Source organism: Miscanthus floridulus, chromosome 14, assembly GCF_019320115.1.
Source record: "Miscanthus floridulus cultivar M001 chromosome 14, ASM1932011v1, whole genome shotgun sequence".
NCBI lineage: Eukaryota > Viridiplantae > Streptophyta > Magnoliopsida > Poales > Poaceae > Miscanthus > Miscanthus floridulus.
In genome coordinates, this window is record NC_089593.1 from 97,375,430 (window position 1) to 97,386,459 (window position 11,030).

Sequence of the window (11,030 nt, forward strand, 5' to 3'; positions counted from 1 at the left end):
TATTCCCACTAGTCAGATAAGTCTTGCGAGTACATTGTGTACTTAGGGTTTATTTACCCCTGTTGCAGGTTCTACTTGAGGAGTACCTGTTGTGTGAAGGATTCTTCTGGTGGGCACATACGGATCCTTGTTCATTATCGATAGATGTTTATTATCATTCCGCTGTTTAATATTCCGCACTCTGAATTTGGCAATGTAATAATGAATTTCTAAGAACTCTGGATGTATAAAATGAACTAAGTATTGTAACTCGTTCTCGTTATTGGATCCTCGGCGAAAAATGTGGACTATTCGGGCTCTCCCTTGGGGTGTGCCCGACGGAACCCGCCCGATGTAGCTCGCTTTCGAGGTGCTTAGTGTCTAGTGGAAGACGAGTGTCTCCGTAAGTATGTTATTTTGGACGGTTCTACCACATTTGGTACCAGAGCCAATAATGAGTTTATGAGTTCATCAGTCTTTTCCAAAACCTAAAATTTGATCAACAAAAGTTTTGTGAAAAGTAGGATGCGCTAAACTTATCTAAATAAGTATAATCCTTAGCAATATGGTCTATTTAGGATAGCGGCACTGGTTTTATCTAATCAGTTTTCTGCAGGTACACTGACTTACGTTGCGTAAGAAATCGCTTAGCATACGAAAAGTGAGTGTGCGATGTGCCGAAATTTTGTGAATGCCACTATATTCCGGCCTGAGTGAGCGTATAGGACGATGCATGCATCATGATAAGATAATCTTGCTTAACTAAAATCCCCCCTACACGTATAATTGGATTAGTAAATTGGTAGGATAAATTAAAAAGAATGCTTTAATAAATATCTTGTCATTTCTCTAATCCTTTGTTTCCGATCTGGAGGGTTGTTCTAAATGGATGGGTCCTATCTGTTACATATGAACCTGAGGTCCGGTCATGGGAGCACCAGTGCCGAGGCGGGCCAACCGGCAGTGGAAGTATGACACCATCGCTTCTATCGCTACAGCTATGAAAGTGGCGACAGTGATAAATCAATCTATAGTAGTGTGAGTGTGTGTGTGCGTGTTTTGGGCATCTACGTTGTATAATGTAATTCTCAAAAAAAACTTACAAGATACCACAACACTAACATATAACGTCACATGTGTGCCATTATATATTCACTTATACTATTGAGAGTCAATCGGTATATATAACTAACCCACAGATCAAATGTCGAGAAATGTAGTTTTTTCGAGCAACAATCAGTTGGTATAAGTAATTTACTTATACCATCAAACTATCTGTCGGTATAAAGTAGTAAAAAGGCCAACCTTCAGTCCATATAGGACCTTGGCTGTTGAAAGGCCCATAGGCTTTGTTGGTCTATAAACCCTAAATCTTACCATAACCCTGCTCGTCCCAAATTTTTAGCTTCTTCATGCACCGCCCCTGCCAACTCCCAGTGCATCCTCCACCAAAATCTTCCAACAACCGCCCAACTCGTATATGAATCCAATCCCGGCATCATGCCCAAATCCCTCGTGCTTGCCCTACTCCATTGTGTCGTCACCCTCTAACTCCTTCCCCATCCCCTCTCTGAATTGAACATGTCACCAAAATACCTCGCGCCCACCAATTCCATTGTGTCGAGCTGCGATTGCGCCACCTCCTACCCAAGCCCATTCCCCTTGTCCAATGCAAAGGAAGAAGGTGCCCACTCGCACCACACATCTTCCCTAGGATTGCTTCTGCAAGAACAAGGGCAACACCAACTTCCCCAAGATTAGCACAATGCTTACACCTCTCAATCTCTCTCTTGATTTCCTCCATTATAAGAACTCTCGATTGAACATTCCTAACACAAAGAACACCACTGCTAGACGTAGAGCTCAAAGGCCCAAACAAGGATAAATCGCTCATGTTCTAAGTGCTTTGAGTGCTTAAGCCACTAGGGTACACACATAGACCCACGTCGAACAACCCGATGACTGCCACCTTTTTGGACCCACGACAGCTGGTGAGCTAGGTATGTAGGGGGCAACATCAGGTGTGATCACCGCCCTTCGGTGGTTCAAGCCAACATCCTCGTCGCTGGAGCTAGAGGCATTGCCCTTGAAGGCGACATACTCTTCTCCAACGAGATCATCTCTGTCGGTAGTGCCTTCACCCCACTATAGTCTCAGCTTTGGGAGTCTATACTGTGTCATTGATCACAGTGGCGAACTCCATCTCTTCGGGGAAACCTTGTTAGAGTACACCGAGTCCCTGACGTCGTTCCCCCTGTTGGCCTCCTGCGCGTCAACCTAGAGGTGCTTTCCCATAAGATCCACCTCAGTCTTGGCCCGAACCCCACCATGGTGAAGCGTCGTCAAATGTTCTATACACTAGCGAACATTCAACATCATATCGTCACTGGAGAAGGGCTACCGCCAACCCCCCCCCCCCCCCCCCCCCCCCCCCCCCCGCTTCTGGTGCATACTTTCAGGTCAAACCGGAGCAGTCCACGAGCCAAGAGGCACCATGCAATGCTGTCTTCTCGGGCACTTCTAGACAAATGCGTCTCTGACAGGCCCTCTCACAGACGTGGTCTAGACATAACTCGTTTGTGATGAGAGTCATCACAGACGCATTTTAATCATATGCATCTGTGGTGACTCTTATCACAGACGTGTTCTGTATATACGCGTTTGTCGCCTTTTACATAGACACATATGTGATAAGAGAGATCAGAATTCTAACGCGTGTTTACGCGTTTGTGATTTGCGGTCATCACAGACGTGTTATGGGAGATGTGGCAAATCCACATCTGTAATGTGCATTTAGACACGTCTGTGATTAGCTTTTTTACATAGTGGCAGTGATGGAACCTTCGAGCCAAAGGCCGAAGGCAAAGGCCAAAAAGGGGGAATGGCCAAAGGCCTCCGAAAGGATCTTCCGCAGTCGCCCAGTTGAGACTCACCAGGACGATTGGGAGGCAGCCTTCGTCCCGGTGGCCCTCAAAACGGGTCTGATGGACCAACGAGGCTGGTGGTGGCTCGACAAAGGCCCATCACCCAAGTCAGTGGGCTTAGGGTTTGGGGCTTCTCTCCCCTCTCTCTCGTCTCTCACAGCTCACGCTGCATCGTCTCTCTCGTCTCTCACAGCTCACCTGGCGGTGGCACCTCTCTCTCTCTTTTGTCTTCCACTGCTCTCTCGGCATGGCATCGATGGAGGCAGTCACTTCTGCGCACGCCCGATGGTGGAGGTCGCGCGCGCTCGGCATTGGAGGGCCCACGAGTGTCCCTAGCCGGTGATCGTGTGCCCCACCGACGGCGGGGCTTCGATCCGCGGTGACTAGGCATCAGATTCGGCACTGGGTGCTCAGATCCGGCGGTGGGAGGTCGAGGACCGAGCTCCGGCGGCTGCGTCCGCGCACACCTGACAGCGGGGTGGTGGTGGCGTGCGCCAGGTGGTGGAGGGCCCGCGCACCCGTCGACGGCAGGGCTTTGATCCGCTTGTCTCGGTGGCGGAGGCTTCGATCCTCGGCAGCTAAGCATCGGATCCGGCGTTGGGTGCTCATATCCGGCGGTGAGAGGTCAGGGCCCGAGCTCCGGCGGCGGCAGCCATGGTGAGGAGGGCGGTGCCTGCGGATCATGGCGTGGATGTCGTGGATGTGCTCGGCAGACATGTCTATGGGTTTTTCTTTTTTTTTTCTAATTGATTTATGCAGGTGGGCAACAGGACAGCCCGTGTTAACAGCGATTAAAATAGGCAAGCTATAGGACCATCTGCATTAATGCTCGTTATCGCAGGCCTTTCAGTTTCGGCACATGCGGACAGGATGCCCGCCTACGAAAAGCCTTTTTGACCACCTATGTTGTTTTTAATGCAGTAGTGGGTGGTGGAGAAAGACGCTTCAACCCTTGTGTTTATGCCTGTTGTTTAGTTGGGAATATTCCAGCGTATTCTGCAGTAGGTGGAGAGCTAGCATTCTTGTATAATGAAAAGGGGACTCGAATATCAATGTAGTGAGAACATATCATTTGGCTCGATTTTAAAAAGCACATTGCCTCGTAATCGTGATCGGCCTGGCGAAGGTCAGACCTTCGAGCGCGTTGCCTTCGGCCGGCCGCGGATCCTGCCCATCCCCTATTCTCTGTCGGGATTCTTTTGTCCCAACAGTGGTCGACGAGCTGATGGCACATGGCAGCAATGCTAGCAGCGGGCCGTCAACATGGTTCGCTGCGTCGATGGGTCAATAATGGACCGGAGAGCATAATCGAGTCTGTCCAATGCATGGCTTTTTTGGTTGTCTTCTTCGTTCGGCAGTAGCTCCGGTACTTCCCTTGAAATTAATTAATGTATGCATGGAGCTGTCAATGAGTCATCGTCAGTGTATATTGGCTCCGTTCGCTGGTCTGAAACTTGGCTGAAAAACACTGTTCTGGTTAGTTTGTTGTGAGAGAAAACACTGTAGCGGCTGAAACTGGCTGAATCTCCAGAGGCGAACCAGCCGGCTCGTTCGCTGAAACCAGACCAGCGAACAAGGCCATTGTAGCCGGCCGAATAGTTTGTCGTTATTAGTTATGCAAACTTTCGTTTGTACCCACTGTATGAAAATCCAGACAAAACTATGTTGTAGATGATATCCCAACTTTCTAAGAGCAAGATGTCATAAAGGACTCGATGCACAAGGACAAATGCAGTGGAACACACCAGAAGGACAATATGAATGTCAATATTTAATATCTTTTTTATCGGATACGGATATGGATCGTCCTAATATGACTGGATAATAATACAAATAGGATAGTTTAAATTCGGATATACATTTAAAGTTGTTGCCTATAAATATTCACAATGATTTAAAAAAATCATATAATAAGAAATCAAAATATAAGTATTTAAACTCTATACATATAAACAATATAAAAAATGAAAAATTTAGGCATATTAACTGTACAAATTATAAATCATCGATCTTATTAATTAGGATTAAGTTCACTTTTGGTCTCTCAACTATTGTGTCGGTCTAATTTTAACCCCCAACTACAAAACCGTCTAGTACCGGTACCCCAACTATCAAAACCATTCACTTTTAGCACCTGGGCGAGGGCAAGGCTGTTTTGACCGACGTTGAGGGGTTTTGACACGCAACCTCCATTCTGTGACATGTCGGGCCCATGCGTCATCGACTCAATCCCTCCCTCTCCATCCTCACGGCCATGGCTCGCCGGCAACCGGCCAGCTGTGCTGCTCACGCCGCCGCCCTGCTCACGCGTCACACGCGTTGTGCTGCTCGAGCGCCACCGCCCTGCTCGCGCACCGCTACCGCAGCCTGCTCGAGCGTCGTCGCCCTGCTCGCGTGCCGCCGCTGCAACTTGGCATCGGCGCCTCGACGCGGACGTGGGCACGTCTGGCTCAAGGAGCAGCCCGTGAGCCTGTGGCCGGCGGCAACATGCCCGCCTTACCGCTTCTCGGCAGACGCGTCCCGGTGACGCCACAGCAACCCCCATGCGTGAGCCCGGCAGCGGCTCGGCTGGCCCCACGACATGTATGCCCGACAGCCTTGGCGCGCTCGGCGTGGTGCCATGGCTGGTCCACATGCTCAGGGTCAGGTCCATTGGCGCATAGCAGGCTGCTAGGACCGCCGAGCCCTGGATCAACTTCGGCGGCCTCACGAACTAATTACGACAGGTGCAGGCACAGCATGGGCACAGGCAGCAGCACCGCGCGGCAGCTGCACTGCTCGGCACAGCACGGGCGCAACACCAGCATGCGCGACAACACAGCACCACGACGGCCCCGGGACCGCCGAGAGGAGTGGAGGCCAACGCCGCCGCGTTGCTCGCGCCGGGACGGCCTGCCGCGCGAGGGTCCGCGCCCACGCCCGTTAGAGGAGTGGAGGCCAGCGCCGCCGCGTCGGAGGGAGCAGCGCCCGCGAGGGAGCCGCGCGAGGGAGCAGCGCCCTCCTCGCGCGCGCGGAGAGAGGACGCATCGGGGGAGTGGCCTTGAGGATGGAGAGGGAGGGGTTGAGTCGATGACGTATGGGCCCCACATGTCACTGAGATGGAGGTTGCGTGTCAAAACCGCTCCACGTTGGACAAAACAGCCTCACTCGCGCCCAGGTGCTAAATGTGAACGGTTTTGACAATTGAGTACCGGTACTGGACGGTTTTGTAGTTGAGGGATAAAATTAGACCAACATAATAGTTGAGGGGTCAAAAGTGGACTTAATCCTATTAATTACGTATGAGTCACTAGTATTTTACAGATAAAACATGAGCTATTAATTACTCGTACACACTTTTAAATAGTTTCAACTTTTAAAAGCTAACTGTGAACTATTAATAACTATATTAAGTTCTGTTCTGAAGACCAGTACTCTGAGCATCATTAGACTGCACCTCACTTCACTTGATTCTATTAAAGACTGAGGGTTTCAGAAAGACCAAATGGTTAAACACTGAAACTCTGCCTGAGGAAGACCCAATCTTAGCACTCCAATGAGAACCAGAATCCACTGGAATACCATTGGCGGCCAGTAAGAACTGAAGGAGTACGTCTGACCATGTTCGCATAAGACAAATTCTTCTTATATTTGACCTCATGCCAAGAAAACTTCTGAGCAGTTCTTGAATCAGACAAAGAACAGGCAAAAGCTAACGAGACCAACATCATTGAAAAGATGAAAAGAGAGCTTGAAATCGTCATAAATTAGGTCTCTGATCTTATAAACCTCAAATCCCACAGCTTTACAGGAAACACTTTTTTTTTTTAAACCAGCGGGGGGGAGAGCTTCCGCACCAAATTTCATTCAAAGCTCCAGCAACGTGGAGGCAACAGAAGTGTTACAAGAGAGGAGGTAGCGTCGCCAATTGTTCAGGCTAGTTACATCCTGATCATGTTTAAAACGTTTACGCCAAATTACAAGGTCATCGCAGACGACCTTAGAGACAATAGAGCGACTAGAGCGACTCATTCCGGAAAATTTCACCATTCCTAGCGTCCCACAACCGCCATAGGAGAGTCTGCAGGATGAAAAGCCAAAGCTTCACGTCCAGGTGAGGGGGAATGCTAGCATTCCATATGTCAACATCGGAGAGGGTTGCAACATTGCTGAGCTTGAGCCTGTTCCAGAACCCAGCACTGATTGGACACCCGAGGAAGACATGATACCGATGTTGACACTGAAGAGAAAAATTGTCCTCAGTCAAACCAACTTTGAAAGAATATGAAGAAGTCCCCAAGAGCGAGAAGAAAGTGTCGGCAACAAAAGGAACATCCTAGCAAAAGTGGCACCTTCCAAATGCAACCAGCAACGAGAACTCATCTTCAGATTGAGGGTCTGAAGCCATAGAGTTGCCATATTTGCCTCGGATGAAGGTGGCAAAGGCAGAGCCCACCGCCAAAGCAGAGAAGGGGGGCATACCAGGGAGAAGCAGAGGGGGCATCACCAGTGGGGAGGAAGAGAGAGGGCAGGCCGGCCACCGGAGAAGCATGGCGGAGCTGCAGCCACCCAGCGGTGACGCGAGCGTCGACGACATGGCCTCTTTCCTAGCTATACCTAATATTAAAGATCCTATTGGTATTTATTAGGGTTTCGGTTATGCTTTCTAAAACTTGTACTCTAAACTATGATCTCTAATTTAACTGAACAAAACCTATGCAAGAAAGTAATCTATCTAGATATGCAACTAAGATTTTGCTAAATGTGTTGCTATCTCTGCTACTAAAGAGTTATGCAAAGATTCCAATCCTATTACTAGTCTAGAAAGCTAAACAAGAAATGTAAAGCACACAACCTAAGTAACAAAGTAAACACGAAAGCAAAAGGGTAGAGATTACAAGCTCTTGTTCGTCGACGATGATTATACCCTAGGAATCTAGAAAATCAAGTCCTCGTTGGAGTCCATGGTAAGGATGCCCTTACAAGGGCCAAGCTCCACTGGTCGAGTAACTTCGTGGAGCCGGCGGGCCTTCCCCACACGCAAGTGGATCCCCGCTAGGCATTCTCCCGAACTGATATCCGCCGTTTTTACTATATATCGAGCTTCCAGTCAAATCGTCATCGGCATACTACAAACGCGAATGGGGTGATCTTGCAAAACTACAAGCTCCTAGGAGTACAACACAATGGTACACACAAACAACAAGTGGCAAGAGGTGTGGTAATAAAATATGTCAAGCTTACAAAGTTACAAAATAAAAAGATTTATCACATCCAATATATCATGCATGCATTAATTAGATGTAGAAAAAAGATTCTTATACCTAGAATTTTCCTTATCAATCCTATTTTACAAAAATTAAAATTAAATAAATATATTTCACCTATTAATAAGTAATAGATGATCATAACCATCTGATCTAGTTAAATGAACAGGTCACAGTTATTTAGGAGTACTATAGTAAAGCCCTTATAAGAAATCTATAGATGATAAACTAATTTTATCACGCTATAAATTCAATTATCAGGGAGGAGTCGTGTGAGGCTCTGAGCAAAATTCAGAAAACATGACTTCATTTGATAATCTTTGGTTTTATAAATTTGGAGTAGAAATCCTATGTTCAATTGTGCACATATAGCTACATAAAATATTTCGAGAACATCTGAAGTGCAGAAACTAAAATATCTCCGGCGGGAGATTAACGGAGACTCGCCCTTCGAGCATATCCACAACATCTTGTATCCTGGGCCTCTTGTCCGGCTGTTCCTGGATGCAGCAGAGCGCCACCTCCACTACAGTCTTCACCTCCTCCTCGTCCACACCATGAGCCATGGCCGCGTCCACCGCCTTCAGGAGCTCGCCTCGCGTCATCGTATCATCCCTCACGATATACGGGAAGTAGTCCCGCTTGAGGTCCGGCGAGGCTGCTGAAGCGTCGTCTGCTGACGGGACCGGCGGGGCAATGTAGTTCGAGCGCCCGCCGACGAGCTCGAGAAGCGTCTTGCCGTAGCTGAACACATCGGACCTGTCGGACACCGAATTGACGAGCATCTCCAGCGCCATGTAACCTAACGTGCCCCTCCCGCGCGTGTTGATGATGCTGGGCACGCCCCGGGTGATGGACATGGAGATGCCAAAGTCGGAGACGTGCGCACAGAGGTCGCCGTCGAGGAGGACGATGTTGCCCGGCTTGACGTCGAGGTGCAGGATCCGCCAGTGGCACTCATTGTGGAGGTACGCGAGTGCCCTGGCCACGTCGACGGCGATGCAGAGCCGCTTCGGCCACGTCACGAGACGCCGCTGCTCGTCGCTGCCGTGGAAGATCCACCTGTCCAGCGAGCCGTTCTCGAAGAAGGGGTAGATGAGGTAGAGGCCGGCAGGCCGCCCCCGCGCTTGAGGCAGTAGCCGAGGAGGCGCACCAGGCTGCGGTGGTTCACGTTGGCGATGATGGACAGCTCTCTCCGGAAGTCCTCGCCGGCCACGGTGCGCCCACCGTGGTTGTTGATCCGCTTCACGGCGACGGCCGTGCCGTCGTCGAGGTTCCCTCGGAAGACCTGGGCGGAGCCGCGTCGGCCTATCATGCTCCCGAAGTCCTGCGTCATGGCCTGGATTTCATCGCTCGAGAATTCCCGTAGCACCTCTTGGATGCCGCCAAACGGAGTTTGGAGTTGAAGCACCGCTTCTTGATGGCGTGCCGGTTTGCGTGGCGGCAGTTGGCACCGCGTCATCAGCATCGAGAAGGCAACCGGAGCCAAGGGTAAATCTTGAAGAGAATCAAGACATAGTAGTACACGGATATAGCCATGATATTGGCCCAGAAAATGAAGGAGGGGCGACGATATTTGTTTGAAAATGAGGAGACGAGGAAAGAAAGCAGAACAAGTATAAGAAATCCAGTGGAGAGAATAATCTTCTCCTTCCGACCGGAGGAGGTGTAGATGTATAGGCAACCAATGGCATTGTAGGCTACTAACTGAATGAGCAGCCATACCGCAATGTCTTGGTAATAATCGTCATCAGACTCATTAGACGAGCTGGGTTTGGGTGGATTTGCATAATATAGGTTCCTATGACCAGAGCCAATATATAGGGTAGTTGCGATTGTTTCATGTAAGATGATTCTCACCGTCATTTTCAGCCTAGAGTGCAGGATAGTGAGGCCAAGCGCTTCCAGGCGATTACGAGGATATAGCCACGATATGGGTCCCAGAAACGAAGTCAACGCGAAGACTGTGAACTAGAATTCCGATGGAGGAGACAAGGAAGACGAACTGAACAAATACAGGATATCCAGCGGAGATCATCTTTTTCTGCAAACCAGAGGAGTTGCAGATGTATAGGCAGCCAGGGCAAGGTAGGCTATTAACTGAATGACCAGCGATGCAACGGCATATCTATAACTATCACTGAGATTGTTGTCGGCGCTAATATATTGAATGCGATAAAGATATATGTAGGCAAACATGGTGACAAAGAATTGGGTAGTTACCATTACAACATGTAAGAATGGTGCGTGCTCTTTCTTCTTCGAATGGGTTGAGAAGAAGAAACACGCGTGTGAACTACAACGGCAAATTAAGGCAGCGGAGCGCCAGGCTACTGCCAAGTGCCAAGTTAAGCATATGAAGGTTCCAAAACGAGTGGGACCCGGCCAAAACATGGTGCACGTTGGTCGGACCATGTACAAGCAATTTTTATCCAATGTGTGTACAAACTTCACAGTAGATACTAGATACTACACAAGTATATATATCCACGACTCTATCGCCTAACCAATCAAGTCCACTCAATCCAACTTCAATTTTCGTCGCCACATATATCTTTATTTACGACTAAGGAGTGGCAAAACTTTCCACTTGTTATACAATATTAAATGTTTTTGTTTAATTCGTTTGGTGAAAGCCACCTCTCTCTCTACACAAATAATTGGGCAAGAAAGACGACATATATGTTTTTTCAAAGGGCAACAAAAGTTTTGCTACAAAATATATTAGAAGAAAAATAAAAACAAGAGTTTACCTAGTTTTTTTTAGAGAAACTGGACCTCGAAACCGTACAATTAGATGTGCAACAACTCACCCGGAACAACTCCAACAAAGAGGCCGACCACACACCACCACTAATCCACTACTCACATGGCCAAGACA

The 11,030-nt window shown here is 48.6% G+C and overlaps 1 pseudogene; it reads right to left on the reverse strand.

Annotated features, from left to right (window-relative positions):
• Nucleotides 1-8,464: 8,464 nt before the first annotated feature.
• Nucleotides 8,465-9,937, reverse strand: LOC136505987 (probable receptor-like protein kinase At5g20050; annotated as a pseudogene).
• Nucleotides 9,938-11,030: the final 1,093 nt, after the last annotated feature.